The sequence below is a fragment of the Microtus oregoni genome, unplaced genomic scaffold (genome assembly GCF_018167655.1).
Source record: "Microtus oregoni isolate MIOR12 unplaced genomic scaffold, Mior012 000014F_ref0000157, whole genome shotgun sequence".
Classification (NCBI taxonomy): domain Eukaryota; kingdom Metazoa; phylum Chordata; class Mammalia; order Rodentia; family Cricetidae; genus Microtus; species Microtus oregoni.
The window spans coordinates 33382030-33389190 of NW_024543073.1; the positions used below are offsets into that span (position 1 = coordinate 33382030).

Genomic DNA, 7161 nt, shown 5'->3' on the forward strand with positions numbered 1-7161 from the left:
TGAAGGTGGTCAAATCCTAGGCTGCTTTATAGGCTACACCCTCTCTGCCTCCAGGGTTTCTATCACCTGTAGGCGGAAAGGAAATGAGAGGGAAAGGTGATATTCCTTGACTATATTCTCTTCTGATGGCTCAGGGCTCACCATGGGAAAATTCTAGGCCAGGGTCTCTGTACAGAAATATTACGGATGGGATTCTTGGGGGACATGTCCAATTTCAAAAGGTCTTTGGGATTACATTGGGTTCCACATTATACACTTCAGAGAACTATGGGATTGGATTGCGCTCATTGTTAGGACTGACATTTCCAAAGTCCTTTTTTTTTTTTTTTTTTAAATTTCATGTTCAGGCATGAACCCAGAGCATCAGTGTCTGCCCTCACCATACTGGACCAGACTGAGTCCATCAACATTCCGTTGTGGATAGGAGAGGGCTCCTTCTCACTGACAGTGGCTGCCTGGGTAGGGGAATCGTATTCCTCAGAGGTATTGCCACTGGTAATTTGTTTTTACTCAGCTAAGTAATTTCTCACCCATGTTCATGCGGGTGTATGGATTAAATGCAGTGGGTCAGGCTGGAGAGATGGCTCAGGGCTTAAGAACAGTGGCTGCTCTTCCAGATGACATGATTTGGTTCTCAACATCCACATGGTGGCTCACAAATATCTGTAATACCACTGCCAGGGGTCCTATATCCACACAGACATACACACATACATTTAAATAATTTTTTTAAAAAGCAGTGGGTTGTGTGTGTACACACACATGCTCACACATGCACATGACATGAAATGGGGGGGAGAGTCTTCTGGGAAAGAAGGGGTTGATGGGAAGAGTAAGAACAAAAGACAATATAATGGAGAACATGATCAAATTATATATGCATGTGAAATTGTTAAGAAATAAAAATTTTAAAGTTTTAAACCTTCCAAAGTCAAACAAATCTACTGCTTTATATTGACGAATGGAAAGATGTGCGGTCATTTACATTGGTGTCTTTGAATAATTGTTGATGTCTCAATAAATTCAAGAAAACCATCAAACAGACATAAGTTCTTTCTTTTTGTAGGATTTTAAAACTGTGTTTCACGGTCTCAGGCTTCAGGGCATCATGACACTGGTATAAGATAGCACCATCTTATGAATATGGCACCAAACCCACAAGGCATGTTTACTTGTCCAAATTGCCCAAATGCTAGAGAGAGGAGCCACAGGTACTTCTCACATTACCGTGACACACATGATTCTCAATGAGATTGTATACACTTTGATTTTTAACTGTTTTTATTGAGCTATATATTTTTCTCTGCTCCCCCCCTTTCTCTCCCTTCCCCTTCAACCCTCTCCCAAGATCCCCATGCTCCCAATTTACTCAGGAGATCTTGTCTTTTTCTACTTCTCATGTAGATTAGATCCATGTCTTAGGGTCTTCTTTGTTGCCTAGGTTCTCTGGGATTGTGAGTTGTAGGCTGGTTTTTCTTTGCTTTATGTCTAAAAGCCACTTATGAGTGAGTACATGTTATATTTGTCTTTCTGGATCTGAGTAACCTCACTCAATATGATGTTTTCTAGCTCCGTCCATTTGCCTACAAATTTCAAGATGTCATTATTTTTTCCACTGTGTAGGATTTCATTGTGTAAATATACCACATTTTCCTTATCTATTATTCAGTCAAGGGGCATTTAGGTTGTTTTCAGATTCTGGCTATGACAAATAATGCTGCTATGAACATAGTTGAGCACAGATCTTTGCTTAAATGGCTTAAATTGGTAGTCTGGGCAGTATGTTTGTATCTTCCAGAAAGTGGATCTGGTGGTTGCCAGGTGTACTCTTGTCATTCGGGATGTTGGGACAGTGAGATTGTGAGTTTCAGAGCAGTTGGTTTTGTCTAAGGAGTCTGTGACCAGTCTGAGTTTCGTATAGATACCCTGTCTAAAAAAGAAAAAAAAAAACATGCAAGAACGACCGCCAGCCAGGCCAAACCTGCCGCTGCATCCACGCGTTCAGTGCTGATGCCCTCCTCTTCCCCACTGTGGCTATGGACAAAAGAAAGGCTGAAGGGGATACTAAAGGAGATAAAGCCACGGTGAAGGACAAGCTACAGAGAAGGTCTGCAAGGTTGTCTGCTAAACCTGCTCCTCCAAAGCCAGAGTCCAAGCCTGAAAAGGCCCTTGCGAAGAAGGGAGAAAAGGTACCCAAGGGAAGAAGGGGAGGCTGATGTTGCTAAGCATGTGAATAATCCTGCAGACTGCAGAGAATGGAGCCGCCAAAACAGACCAGGCACAAAAAGCTGAAGGTGCTGGAGACGCCAAGTGAAATGTGTGTGGTCTTGATAACTGTGTACTTCTGGTGACTGTACAGTTAGAAATACTATTTTTTATCAAGTTTTATAAAAATGTAGAATTTCATTTTACTGTTTTTTAAAGCTATGTTATTAGCACACAGAACATTTAGTTGTTTTTTTTGGGGAAGGAACATGTGAAGCTGGATTGATAATGGTTGATGATGGAACTTATCTTTCCTTGATAAATTTGAAAGACTACTCTTGGCTCTCAGGAGAGATGTCCTGGTCTTGACATATGTGGCCACCAAAATTGTGGAAAATTAAATTCATTTTTATATCCTCTTCCCCCTGTACCATTAACATAGACTTAATTCTTTTAAGACCAGAGACCTGTTGGGACCCGATCCCCACAACTAGCTTTGGCAGTCTGTTGGGCAATCTGGACTTTTCAGTGATATGATTGAGTGGTCTCAAAAGAGCAGCAGTTCCTTTTATAGAAGATTGTGTATCTTCAGACTGATAATTCTGCCATTTTCATTTCATTTCCTGAAAGTCAGGGTTAGCTTGTGAAGAGTTGTGAAACAACATCCTCAATGTAAAATGTCAGCCCTCACTCTGAGCTCCTCTCCGTTTGCAGAGCATCCAATGAAGACTCATCAGGTTTTATAGTGGCTTTCTGATTTTGGTAGTCAGAACAAGAATGGAGTTTGGAAGTTCTTGTGTACTGTTAGTGATTGTCTGCCCATTTCCTGCCTGGAAAACCATGATTGTTTGTGGAAAGTGTCTTTAATAAAGCTGCATACAGGTTGGCTTGGAAAAAAAAAAGAAAAGAAAAAAAGGAAACAAAACATAAAACAAGGCCTTGGGATCTAGGTGAAAGGGAGAGTAATTTCCTTGAATTTATGAACCCATGTTCCTTCTCTACTAGAGCAAAAAAGTATATCTATGTATCTAAAAGGCACAAAATTAAAAATACTGCATGCATATTTTAATAAACTAATTTAAAAGTCACCAACAGAAGGCCTGCAATATTTTTTAAAGCTCTCTCCATAATTTGATATTTGATTCCTTTATAGCACCAGAAACGCATGGCGTGAGGGTGGAGGGCTCTGTGGATCTGTGAATTCAGAAGAATTCAAGACATTCACAAAGTAAGTTAGTGTCCTGAGTGCATTAATTAATACTTTTGACTACCCTGACCAGTACAGATCCTGAGAGAGATATGCCCTAATTTCAAATCCAATTAAAACGGTATCCATTACCAAATTAACCCATGTACACTCAAGTCTTGATATAAAATGACATAGTCTCAAGACACTTTAATTAATCAAACCTGCAGAAATATGTCAAGGCAATTATTAATCTACCTATTCTGATGTTATATATAAAAATCTTTGAGGTTCTTATATATTGAAAGTATTATAGTCTGTTTCATTTTTTCATGTACTTCATTTAACAGAAACCACCGAGTGATATTCCACCATATGCTTGTTTAAATGCAGTGGAAAATGTTCCTTTCAAGGCATATGGTGACATAAGTAGGTGTCTCTGAATATAGCAAGGTTCAAAAGGAAACACCACGAACTAATTTGAAGGATTCATTGCACAAGCATCTCTGCACTCTATTTCCTTTGGTTCCCGTTTTCTTCATAAAGACAGTTCTAAGTACTTAAGAAACATCTGCTTCTCCCGCCATGCGCCCAAGGCTGCTGCTTCTTTCTCTGCTCTGTGCACGCCACGGAGACTCATGAGCCTTGTCTCTCTTGGAGGAGTGCTGGCATCTCTCCAAGTCCACCGCTGCTTGCGTAATGACCTAAAGCAGACAGTCTGCTCTTAGTCACACCTTAGCTACTTTGCTTCATGCCTCCCGTGGGATTGGCTGTTGGTTGTCAAAGGCCTTCAGGGCCATTTCTTCTTGCTTTGGTGTATTCACTGTTTAAAGAGAAGAAGAAAAGGAAAACACATTATATATGATGATTAGGAAATTGGTTATTGTCATGGGACCTCTAAACTTAAAAAGTAAGTGTAGTGCTGCGGGGTGTGGAAGTACCCGTCTATAATCCTTTCCTTCAGGAGTTTGAGGCCAGTGCAGTCCACAGTGGAAGATAGCGTCACAAACAACTAAAAATACATACTGAAACCTAAAAAATAAGACATTTTGTTTTAGGTGGGCATGGAATCATGACACTGTACACTATTTTATCCAATTAAAATATCAATTTATCTGTAGATTAAAGATAACATGACTTATCATGCTGTATATTTGAAAAATAAGCCTTTTATTAGAGGATATCATCTTTTTATATTTCATTCATAGCCAGTTCTCAACTGTTTATTTTGATGTAACTGATTGTAACAGATGTGTGCTTATCTTACACATATGTTGTTTTTAGCCAAATTGATTGTTAATTAATATGGTAAGTTTCACTAATTTTAAATACCATTTTCTAATTTTTACAGATAATATTCTCAATTAATTCACATCTCTGAGCAAATGACTGTGGACTGTACAGCAGTATACACACGGACGGTAGGTGATGTGGGCTATAAGCAGTATACACACGGACAGTAGGTACTCTTTGTTGTAAGCAGTATACACACGGACGGTAGGTACTGTGGACTGTACAGCAGTATACACACGGACGGTAGGTGATGTGGGCTATAAGCAGTATACACACGGACAGTAGGTACTCTTGGTTGTAAGCAGTATACACATGGACGGTAGGTGCTGTGGACTGTACAGCAGTATACACATGGACGGTAGGTGCTGTGGACTGTACAGCAGTATACACACGGACGGTAGGTGCTGTGGACTGTACAGCAGTATACACACGGACGGTAGGTGCTGTGGACTGTACAGCAGTATACACACGGACAGTAGGTGATGTGGGCTATAAGCAGTATACACACGGACAGTAGGTACTCTTGGTTGTAAGCAGTATACACATGGACGGTAGGTGCTGTGGACTGTACAGCAGTATACACACGGACGGTAGGTGCTGTGGACTGTACAGCAGTATACACATGGACGGTAGGTGCTGTGGACTGTACAGCAGTATACACACGGACGGTAGGTGCTGTGGACTGTACAGCAGTATACACACAGACGGTGGATACTGTGGGCTGCACAGCAGCATACACACAGATGGTAGGTGATGTCGGATGTACAGCCGTATATGCAGAGATGGTAGGTGCTGTCAAGGGGAGCACTGGCTCAGCATTCTTCTATAGCTTATTCATTTGGCTTCTTTCGTGACATTTTGTATTGCTGAATATTGAAGGAATGAATCATTTCTCTAGGTTTTCCAGAACAGTTACTTTCTAATCAACTTGTTTTTCTTTTCACCTTTTGTCATGGGATTAATGACTCTCGAGGTGAGCGCCGTAATGAACCAAATTCCATTCCCCAGTGCAGTAGTTTGCAAAGTTTACTATGCGTTAGGCTCACTTGGAGATCTGTTGAGTTGCAGAGTGCTGGGTACCATCTTTATCATTTTTGATTCTGCAGGCCCAGCATAGGCCTGAGAATCTGTACATACAATGAAGTCACAAGTGATGAAAATGCATTGATCTTCAATCATGTCTGAAGAACCTATGACTGTCACATGAACAATGATCAGCTCACCTCCCTGGAGAGGGAGTGAGCATTCTATTTGTAAAAGGCCCAGCCAGCTTGCCTCTGTTTTCATTTTTGCTACAAGGCTCTTGGTCACCGATGCTTCTCTTATATATTCTTCCACCAAGGCTAAAGATGCTCCTCTTACTCTCCCGACTAGCTCTCATGTTCTGGTGTTGCAGTGAGCAACTTTCCCTGGTCCCACATCTTACACTGTCTTTTCCTGCTGCTGTAAGGATCAGCCTTCAGCAGCTCAGGAATCGAAGGGGAGCCACGGAGTTGGCAGACTAATCACACACACTTGACCTTTCTATCTGAGGGAGTAAACTTAATTCTCTGGAACTGGTAAGAAAGGGAAACCACACACACACACACACACACACACACACACACACACACACACACTCCTCCAACATGTCAGGGTCTCACCTAGGACGTAGGGTACTGGTGAATGACAAGCCTTCAGCAGGTGAGCAAAACTGAAGAGGAGATGCAGATCAGGTGAACCACTGGACAGACAGACAGACAGACGAGGACTTTTCTAAGAGCCAAAGCTTAGTTCTTCATTTTCTTATCCCTTCTGTTGCTTGATCTATTCTAATTTTGTTTTGTTTTCCTACTCTAATGTTTCCCTTCTGGCTTTCCTGATGACTTCCTTTACCACTTCCAGAGTCTACCTTCTGTCTTATTTACCTTTCCCTTACAGATTATATACCGCAGCAAAGTCTCTCAAGCAATCAAAAATTTCATTGTGGTTACATTCTATTTTTAAGTGAATGATTACAATGAGTACAAATAAAAACATTATTTTTCTCATTTCTCTTACTTGATTAAACATGTTACATATTATAGGTGAAAAGCAAATTATCTCCAAGAGCCCACACACATTCATATTCAAGCAACTTGTTGTAGATTAGCAAAGTTGAAGCAAGTAAGGTATGTTTCTCAGTCAGTTATTTTTCTGCCAGACTACATTTTGAGGTTAGAAAGAAAGAATCAATTACTTTATTATTTATCTCAAAAGGTAATCTTATAAAAAATTAAAGGAATCATATAAACCTTAATTTTTCTATATGAAAATCTTTCATTTCTACCTTAAGTCCTCAGGGTGCATGCTCACTTATCAGCAGTTTTTTTTTTTAAATCATATAAGGAAGCTGAGGGCAGAAATTAATCATCACTTTTGGTCACCAACCCATCCTACCAAGAAAGACACATGAGCAAAAGCATGCTTGCCATTGCTTTTGTTTCCTGGTCTCAATC

At 40.4% G+C, this 7161-nt stretch overlaps 1 pseudogene; it reads left to right on the plus strand.

Annotated features, from left to right (window-relative positions):
- The first annotated feature begins 2036 nt into the window (after window positions 1-2036).
- Window positions 2037-2314, plus strand: LOC121455978 (annotated as a pseudogene).
- The last annotated feature ends 4847 nt before the right edge of the window (window positions 2315-7161 follow it).